Source organism: Neomonachus schauinslandi, chromosome 9 (assembly GCF_002201575.2).
Source record: "Neomonachus schauinslandi chromosome 9, ASM220157v2, whole genome shotgun sequence".
Lineage (NCBI taxonomy): Eukaryota > Metazoa > Chordata > Mammalia > Carnivora > Phocidae > Neomonachus > Neomonachus schauinslandi.
In genome coordinates this window covers 44,894,846-44,905,587 of record NC_058411.1, presented here as the reverse complement: position 1 = coordinate 44,905,587, position 10,742 = coordinate 44,894,846, and positions in this window count along the sequence as shown.

The following is a 10,742-nucleotide window of genomic DNA, read 5'->3' as shown; positions in this document are numbered from 1 at the left end:
CCTGCTCAGATTGCTAAAGCTTTTTTTTTTTTTTTAACTAATATTTGTGGAGAAGATGCTTGAGATTTGTATTTATCCTTGACAAGTAACGTGATGGAAGCTGTGGGCTAGATTTTGAGACAAGGTGCCTCTATAGCTGTTTGTATTTTTTTAAAGCTTCTTTTTTTTCCTTTTGTTTTTCTTCAGTCTTAGGAATAGAGGATGATGGAGGCAAAAGTTCCCAGAGTGGTTATAAGACCTTTGAGATAAATGGGGGAGGTTTGGGGATTGATGAGAAGGATAGGTTGGAAGACTTTGAATCCTTTCAGAGGCCAGCTGTATTTCAAGTTTTGCAAAGATTTGTAAGATAAGGACAGTTGCTTTTGGTCTCTTGAAGAATGGCTGCAACTTCAACGACATCATAGGTTGATCTACCCATCCAACCACACCATCTTCAACCTGCTTTTTTCCCTCTGGTACCTAGCTCTAATTTTAATTGAGAGGTGAAAGTCTTAAAAACAATGATCAGTTTCTGAATATCAGCTTCTAATCTGGCCAACTTTTGACTACAGAGATTAAAAAAAAATCTTGTCAGTTTTCAGGCAGGACAAACAGCAGGTTTTTCTTACAGTATTAAATAACTACCCTTGGGTGTAAGACGAACAAGACACACTCTTCCCAAGATCAGTCACTCCCAAAGATAGTCAAAACAAAGAACCAACAACCTGCACATCCCAGGTAGGCTCCCAGGTAGGGGGAAAGCCAAGCCCAGTTAATGCAAAATGAGACAAAGAAGAAGGCAATAGCTATCCCTGGAAAGAAAAGGATCAATAATCAATGGATTTGGATTTGGAAAGGAAAGAACAATGTGAAATTTTATTTTCCTCTCTTGATTGGGCACTACAGACAGATTCAGAAAAACTGATGATGGTAAGAATTACCTTTCTCAGGCTTCTGTCAGTTTTGCCAGGATTTCCACTGTAGGCTCTGGTATCTATTAGAGTTTCCCTCTGGCTGTTTAAAGGAATAATGTAGCAGTTTACCACAAAATCTCTTAGTGTCATCAACTCTGGAAGGGGCCCACATGGGGGCCCTCCTTTGAAGGTAGATATGGGGGTGTCTGTAAGGCTGGAGTTTTATTTATGTTTAGGTAATCTTTTCAGAGCAGAAACAATTTAGACAGAGGATTAGTAGAATGAGTACTCAAAGGCCGATAGAGGGGAGCAATAGGTGTTACATTGGTCTTACAGTCTTTACCCACCTGATGGTTACCGAGCCAAATTCTTTAGGACATGAAAAAAAGCTTGTAGATTTTTATAGCTTCCAGGACCATAGTTCTTAGAAATAAAATAAGCAAGTGTACTGAAAGATGGAGTGCTTAACTCTTTAGAATTGAAGAATCCCATTAGCTAAGTCTTTTACACAAAAGACAAACATATGCACCTTGACACATCAGCAGGAACCGACACATGTCACTGTGGACTGGACAAGAAAAGGCAGTGTATACCACCAGCGATTCCCAATGCACACTCAACCGGCAAACTCCATGAATACAGAGTACATTCTGGAAATGGGGAAAGGACTAAACCAGCATACCCCACTAAATGGGGACTACAGACCTGACCCAGGGAAGAGATTCCAATGTGGCATTGTGCGCTGAACCAAGGGCTAGGAACTGGGGCTCTATGTTAGAGTCTCCTGTCAGCTCAGGCTGACCCATTAACCTTGGACTGGAAAACAAAGTAGATCTGTCATTTGTATGCTTAGATCTGTCGTTTGTATGCAAAAAGAGCAAAATTCAAACCTAGAGGCACTTACCAGCAGCCTTTGGAAATAGTGAGAAAGGCAGTGATCTCAAAAGGGTTCGAAGGGTGTGGTCCTCTGTTTCTCATTGTCCCTGAATGCTCTGGATCCCACCACTGCTGCTAATCTGTTAAAAAACAAAATTCAACTGAAAAATTTAAAGATCTAATTTGGCTTTATTAAATGATTCATGAATTTGCATTCCCATCGGGCAAACTGAGAGGAGTTCTGAGAAGTTGTACAAAATGGAAGATTTTTTAGGAAGGAGGGTGGAGCAAGAAAGTTTTTAGCAAAAGAGAAGAAAAGATTGATTGTTCCAGGCAAGATCCCCTTCCGATAGGTAGAAGGGCAGGGGGCCTTACTGGTGCACTACCCCATCTTTTTTTTTTTTTTTTTTAAAGATTTTATTTATTTATTTAATTGACAGAGAGAGAGAGAGAGACAGCGAGAGAGGGAACACAAGCAGGGGGAGTGGGAGAGGGAGAAGCAGGCTCCCCGCAGAGCAGGGAGCCCGATGCGGGACTCGATCCCAGGACGCTGGGATCATGACCTGAGCCGAAGGCAGCCGCTTAACCGACTGAGCCACCCAGGCGCCCCCCCCATCTTTTGGGGGGTGATGGAAGGACCCTGTGACAGATTACAGCACTGGTATAGATCAGAAAATTCCTGACTGATGGGTTAAGACTACATTTCTAAGGGAGGTTGAAACTGCAATTAGGTATTAAGCCTCTTGGTGACTTGGCCTAAGTGATGCCATTTTGGGCCTGTGGTCTTTTTTTAAACAACCTTGAAGTTAAAAAGACTCAAGATCTTTAAATGAAATTTTCAGAAAACATTTTGAGGAAAACTCTCCTTGCACTTAGGGAGGGTATCCTACATTCAGAATGGGTCAAAAGTTAAATACCACAGTTATAGACACTTCCCTTTAAGGCAATTTAATGTTTCCTTCAGCTGGTCTCTGTACATTTTATCTAAATTAGTTTCTTGAACTCTTATATTTTAAACTAAAATTTCAGAAAGTGGCCTCTTGCTGCCAAATAACATTTTCTTACACATAATCTTGAGGATCATAATTAATGGAATATACAATGTGTATATATATATATATATTTAAAGATTTTATTTCTTTATTTGACAGGGAGAAACACACTGAGAGAGGAAACACAAGCAGGGCGAGTGGGAGAGGCAGAAGCAGGCCTCCTGCTGAGCAGGGAGCCCGATGCAGGACTCGATCCCAGGACCCTGGGATCATGACCTGAGCCCAAGGCAGGCACTTAACGACTGAGCCACCCAGGCGCCCCTATACAATGTTTATTTTTAATGCTGTAATTATGGCTCTGGTTTTTGGAGAAAAGCCACTGATTTAGCAATGGAATTCTAGTATCTTTTACTAGGTAATGGACACAAAATATCTTTGTGTTTTAAGATATAGCAAGAAGCTCACCGAGTGGGGGTGGTGGGAGCTGTTTGCTTACCTGGGAGGAGTCTTCTATCACTGCTTATGTGGGAATTGCCAGCTCAAGGCAATTAAAAAACAGAACTTCTAGTGTGTCTTATTATTGTTTTAAAATTTTTCCCAGAAGATATATCCCCAATGTTGACTGTACCCATAACAGACCACTTCCACTGGCTCATGCTTGGCACACACTGGGATATAGAAGAGAAGAGAGGACAATAGAATGAGTATCTATCTACCAACGAGCTTTGTCAATCTTAATATTTTATGATACTTGCTTCAGATTGCTTTTCTCTCTCTTTTTTTTTTAAGATGTTATTTATTTGCGAGAGAGACAGAGAGCATGAGAGGGAGAAGGGTCAGAGGGAGAAGCAGACTCCCCGCCAAGCGGGGAGCCCGATGCAGGACTCGATCCCGGGACTCCAGGATCATGACCTGAGCCGAAGGCAGTCGCTTAACCAACTGTGCCACCCAGGCGCCCTCAGATTGCTTTTCTTTTTCTTTTTTTTTTTTTTTTAAAGATTTTATTTATTTATTTGACAGAGAGAGACACAGTGAGAGAGGGAATACAAGCAGGGGGAATAGGAGAGGGAGAAGCAGGCTTCCCGCGGAGCAGGGAGCCCGATGCGGGGCTCGATCCCAGGACCCTGGGACCATGACCTGAGCCGAAGGCAGACGCTTAACGACTGAGCCACCCAGGCGCCCCCAGATTGCTTTTCTTATGATGAAATACAACATCACAGATACGACTGAAGCCCTTGTGCGCTCCTCTTTCTTCTGTTCTTTCTCCAGTGGGAGTCACTATGTTACATTTAACTTTCTCCATGCCTATGCATATTTTTATCCTTTACTACATAATGTGTGTACCCTAAGCAACATGGCTTGTCCATATTCATAAACAAAATAGTATTATTTTTGCACATTTATAAGTTTAATATAAATGGTATTGTAATGTTTATATCTATCTGCAACTTGTTTTCCCCTTCAAATTTATATTTGCGATATTTATCCAGCTTAATAGAAGTAGCTCCAATTCATTAGTTTTCACTGCAATGTAGTGATCCCTTGTTTAAACACACCATAAATTCTCCTTTTGTGACATGTAGGTTGCTTTTAATTTTTTGTTATCAGACAATACTTCTATGAACACTCTTGTTCATGTCTTTCTGACATAATGTAGGACAGTTTCTTACTAGGGTGTACAGTTAGGAGGGGAGCTGCTATGTCAAAGATTAGGCATATATTTAATTTGAAACACATCATCAAATCTGCAAGAGGCTCTGAGGTGTTGGGACACCCATCAGGCATGATGACCATGACCTGCTCTAATGTTACAAGATTTAAATATCATCTGGGACAAGATACTCATTTATAGACTTGGAAACATGCTTCCTCACTGTCATTCTTTGGGCAACTGCATCTTATAGGAATGACTTCTTCCCCCTTGGTCCTCCTCGTACACTTTTTGATCTCTTCATCATTATCAATCAACATCATAGCAGCTAATTTTACTAACTCTTATTATTTTCCAGGCACTGTGTGGAATACTTCATATGCACTGTTTTACTTATTCCTCCTAACAATCACAGGTGGTAGGTGCTATAAATTATTTCCACCTTACATGTAAGGAAACCGAAGCCTGAAATAAACTGAGTACTTGCTCAGAGTGACTAGCCAGGATTCAGGCTGTTATAACCCAGTTCCCAAGCTCTTAACCACTCACTGTGTGATACTGCATTTCTCTATTCATGATTGAAACTACAAAATCATTACTTTCTTTTCTAATTTGCAAAAGAAAGAGAGGTCTATTATGAGACTATTTGCATAGTATCATAGAAAAATCAGGAAAATTAAAAAAAAAATCACTGCATTGTGATTTGAAATCCTTAATCATTGACTTGGGTTCAGGACAGTGTGTTCATTCATTTGTTATCTTTCCTCCTTCTTTTTACAATGTTATTAATGTGGAAACATTCTTAAAAAGGTAGAAATATACCTCATTATTATTTTTGCATATTCCCATCTTCATTCTCCTGGATGTCTTTTACATATTGCAGTTTTAGTATACATGTAATTAATCTTTCTTTTTTTTTTTTTTAAGATTTATTTATCTGAGAGAGAGAGAGAGAAAGTGAGCAGGGGCGGGGTGGGGGGAAGGGAGAGAGAGAAGCAGACTCCCCACTGAGCACAGAGCCTGACTTCCAGCCTGATTCGGAGCCTGATTTGGAGCCCAATTTGGAGCCGACACAGGGCTAGATTTCACAACCCTGAGATCACAACCTGAGCCCAAATCAAGAGTCGGACACTTAACAGACTGAGCCACCCAGGCGCCCCAAATCTTTCTTTTTTAAGATTAACATTATATCACAAGCGTTTTTCCTTACAATAAAATCATAATGATCATTTGCGTGGATGTGTTAGAATTTATTTATACATTCTATTGTTTTCAAAGAACATTTTTGGGCCTGTTACTTTTTCTTCCATCTGGGTCATTTTCTCAAGATAAATTCCTTGGGGGAAAATTACTAGGCCAATGGATTGATCATTGCTATGATATCTGATACTTTTTAACGTCAGATGCATGCTTAGAAATGGGAATGCTGACTAAATCTGAACCATATGAGGTCATCACACCATGATCTCTATGTAGATAACTTCCTGACATATCAATTTATTGCTTACAATTGATGTTAATTAGAGGTTTATTTGCCTAATGTCTTAACTGATTGGCATTCTCTATGGTCAATGTGGTTAGGTCTGGTTCATGACCCCACATCCCTCTGAGACTTATGTTCCTGGAGTTGCTATAATGTTCAGTGTGCCTTTTAGCCATTAAAAATAGTCATAGGTTTGTTTATTCTTCTAGAAAACAATCATTGATAGGATTCAAAAACTTGGGAGGACAAAATTTCAAATGACAGAAAAATAGAACATAGTGGCATGAACAAAAGGAAGTAGAAAATCCTGCTGTGATCTTGTCCCATTGTGCCCACCCTACTGAGCTGCTGACCATTGCATTAATCCACGAGGGCTGCACAGCTGAGCACTAAGGGGCATATTCATGATTTACTAAATTGAATTCCAGGAGAGTTTGGATAATTTCCAATGCCATTAGCTATAAAACTATGTGCCAAGTTATTCAGACCTCTGTATCATACCCAAGAAGGTCATACCTACCTTTGTCATTTTTGTTCCTGCCCTTCTTCAGTTTAGCTAGCAGGCCTTGCACCCAGATGGAGCACACCAAAATGAGCTGCCCTCTCTGTGCTCTGGTCATGGCCTATGCCAAGGTCATCCCATTTCTCAACACTTATCCCCTAGCCCCAGGACCTTGATAGGCAACTCCTGGCTTGTTAGGAAAAGCATATGTCACGAAGCTCTTGGTGGGAACTGAAGCCAATATCCCATTACATATTTATAGTTGGAGATACTAAACTTAAGATATCAATCAGTGACTTAAAGGCTTGGAATTTGGGACCCAAAATCAGATTTCTTGAATGTGGGTGTTTAGTTATTCCCTCATTTTATACCATATGAAGGTAAGTGTCACACATTGCCCATACTTGGCCTTAAGCCCACCTTCGTTTTCCAGTGGTGGGCGTGGCTTCAACTGCTCCTCCCAACTGCTCTCGTGCAGGTCACCTGCCCTTACCTTCCCCACTGGCTACTTGCTCTGTCCTTTGTACTCAAAAACCAAGAGTGATATCTTTACCCTCTAGTTCCACTTTCCACTGGGCCCATGAAGGTCTCATGGCTCGTGACCCTTCTGCGATGGTCACAAGACAATAATAAGGTTTGGAAGAGACACTGGTGAATATCTCAACACAGCAAGTGGCTGAGCTGATTGGCTGTTTCTTGCCTCTTCATTGAAAATTGGTGCTTTACCCCATTTCCTTGGCTATGGCTTTGGGTTATCATGAGAACTATTTAGTCCGGCTCCATAGTTTCCATGTCAACACTTCTCTCATTTCAGCCTTGTCCAAGTTCCTGCTACCTGTTGTTGTTGCTGATAAGGCCAGCATTTCCTATGGGCTGACACAGCCTTCATCAGCTGAGGCTGAAGAGCAGTGGCCCTTGCTGGACAGGACAGGCATGTGCCAGTTCCCCTCAGGCAACACTCAGTCCACATTGACCATTTGGGATACTAGTTCGGCCACAGGCATTTGCATTTGCAATGCGTGAACAAGCTCATCAGCCTCCACCTGCACGCCTGCATGCCCTCTGTCTACCTGTATTCTCCTGTATCCCCAGGACTGTGTCCTACATTTACTCATCCCATGGCTACCCCTGTTTTTGCCCCTCAGAACTACTTGCTGCCACCACAGCTGCTGTTACTGGTGCTCTCTGGGGCGCAGAGGTTTACCAGCGATCCCAGCCATTAGGGCTGTCCATTTGTTCAGTGCTGTGATGGTTCTCACCCTGCTAAGAGCAGGGCCACATTCTATCTCCCTGCAGTGTCGTATTCTGTTAGATGGGTCTTGCAAGAAGTTGCTGGGCCCCGATTGCTGCAGAATCTGATGAGAGCTCTAAGTCTCACACACTCAGATGTAAGCTCACACAGCCATGGGATTGTGAGGGCAGGTTCAAGAGACAGTATTCTGCCATTTCTGTATCTTGGAAGCAGTCCCCCCCCCCCCCCCCCCTGTTTGCCCTGTGGTAGAGTCTGGCTTCCCTTAGGATGATTTTCTTTCAGAAGCCCTGAAATTGAACCCTTTTCAATTTGACTCTATTGGATTTCCCTGCCCTACTTCTTGGTTCCCACATGTTTATGTATTTCAAAACCCCACTTGCAGTTTTCAACTTTTCCTTCAGGAAGCTCCTCAGCCTCCATAAAAGCTGGAGAATGTAACAGATATGGGGAAGGAGAGGTCTACCCTTACCTCCGGAGACCTGAAACATTTATATCTCAGCCTCCCCCCAGAAAGAACTCCTTTGATATTCAAGTCCATAGTATGGCATCTTGTCCCCCCAAACATGCTGCAACAATGTATCTGATTCATGCTGGTGTCCCCTAAGTGCCTTCTTCACAACTGGTATTTAATTTATGTTTTAATTAAATGAATAAATGTTCGTTGGAATAAAGGTATGTTTTAAACACAAGGAAGAAAGTTGTTTATAGCAAAGTTGAGGTTGGTTTTCATGTTTTCAGTCTGTGCCTTCACTTATAGAATTATTCAGTTTTTTTTTTTTAAAGATTTTATTTATTTATATGACAGAGAGCGGCACAGCGAGAGAGGGAACACAAGCAGGGGGAGCGGGGGAGGGAGAAGCAGGCTTCCCGCGGAGCAGGGAGCCTGACGCGGGGCTCGATCCCAGGACCCTGAGCCGAAGGCAGATGCTTAATGACTGAGCCACCCAGGTGCCCCAGAATTATTCAGTTTCTAATTTAAAATGCTCATGGGGCTTCTAAGTCATCTGAATAACAATGTTTTCTGGACTGGAAAGATGGAGACAGGTAGGTGGCCAAATATGGCAGAGCAAGTCATTATCGATTGATATTAAATGAAAAGTTAGGTCTAAAACAATAGCATGATCCCATTTTAAAAATGTATTTGCACAGAGAAAAGAAGGACTAAGGGACATATGGCATGAATATTAACAATGCTCCCTAATAAAGGAGTGGTATGATTATGGTCAGTGCTTATCTTTTCTTTTTGATTATTTATAGTTTCCTAAAATTATAACAATGGACATATATTATTTTTGTAATAAAATGTTATATGTAATATCTTTAAAATTTTTATCTTACTATATTTATATTTTATTTTAATAACAAGGTTGCAAATAGTGTGCAGAATATTGAGCCCTCTGGGTTGTTCCTGGCTTGAAAACAAATGCTTACCTAAAGGAATTCTATTTCTAAAAAAATTCTAATAGAAAAGTGTATGAGACATCTCAGTTATCCCCCTGGGAGGAAATATTGGGAGGTAATAATGTTTGTCAGAGAAATAGAGTTGGCGTCCTCTATATAAAACAGCAAGGGTAGCATTTCCTCAGGCCTTTTGTATACTGGGAGAAAAACACAGAAATGTTCTCATGAAATTTCAAATGACCTTTGTGCAAGGGAAGGGTATTTTTTATTAGGAGAATCCCATGAAATACTTTTTACCATCATTATCATTATCATTATTCATGATAATGATAGCAATATAGCATAGTGATAAAAATCATGGCCTTGGCATCCCTCAGTCAAGTTTGAATCCTGGCTGTTACCTACTATGCGATCCTGAGCCAGTCATTTAGCTTTATTATTGTTAGCTTCCTAATGTATTTTACTTTATTTTTTCAAAGATTTATGTATGTATGTATGTATGTATGTACATATGTATGTAAGTAATCTCTATGCCCAATGTGGGGCTCAGAACTCACGACTCTGAGATCCAGTCACGTGCTCTTCCAACTGAACCAGCCAGGTGCCCCCAGCTTCCTAATTTTTAAACTGATAGATAATAATGCCAACTTGATAGGGTTCTTGTGAGAATTAACTGAGGTAATGTAGGCAAAGAACGTATGCTTTTGGCATATAATAATAATAATAGGCATTCAATACAAGCAGGTATTATTGATAAAATGTAATAATAGCAACTGTTGGTACCACTTATTGATACATATTATGTCCAAGCCATTATTTTATTCCATTTATGTCTTGTTTTCACTTATTCCATAAATTAACTTCATGACGTGGACGAGAAAACAGGCCCAGAGAATAAGGTAAAGAAATGAGTAACGAAAAAGTGAGAGATGAGCTTTGAACCAATATCAACCTGATTTGAATATTTCCTCTGGTCGCTCAGTATTCCACAGAATTAAGCATTAATAAAGTATTACTGGTTATAATGATTTATTTTTAGTAATTACCAATAATATTGTTTGCCTTCTCAGCAAAGCTCTGTGGTAGGAAAAATATTTATCTGACCACCAGGTGGCGTTTGACCAAGGTTCTCCAATTACACTCACCACTCAGAAGCCTTCACACTAGTTACCATCTAAAGTGAAATGATTTGCCAGATTCTATGTGGAGGAATTAACAAAAGGCAGCAGTTTATAAAACGAAGTAAATGCGTTTATTTTTGATATAGAGCCTGTTTTATGTAGTCTATGTGGAAAAAATGAGACTTTCATCCTTAGGCACACAATTTATTTAATGAATGTAATCCACTCTGATATGTATTAAAATAGCATCTGGCATAATAATTTTGATGATAACTCTGGATTTAATATGATTTTCATGTGCTCAGTTATAATACTTGAAACTTGAGATTTATGGGGTAGCCATTAATCCTGGTTACAAGGTGGAGCAAGGGCATCTACTTTATTGTCCCTGAAGGAACTGAGCAAGCATATACCTATATTCCATAAAGATATAGTGTGATTAAGTAAAAGCAAGTATGTTGCCATTTAACATGTAGGTTAGCAATTGAGCACTTGTAGGGAGTGTTATTTTTGCTTTGTTAGTCTTGGTAATTTCTGCGGTTTAAAAGTCTACAAAACCTGTTCTTTAGGC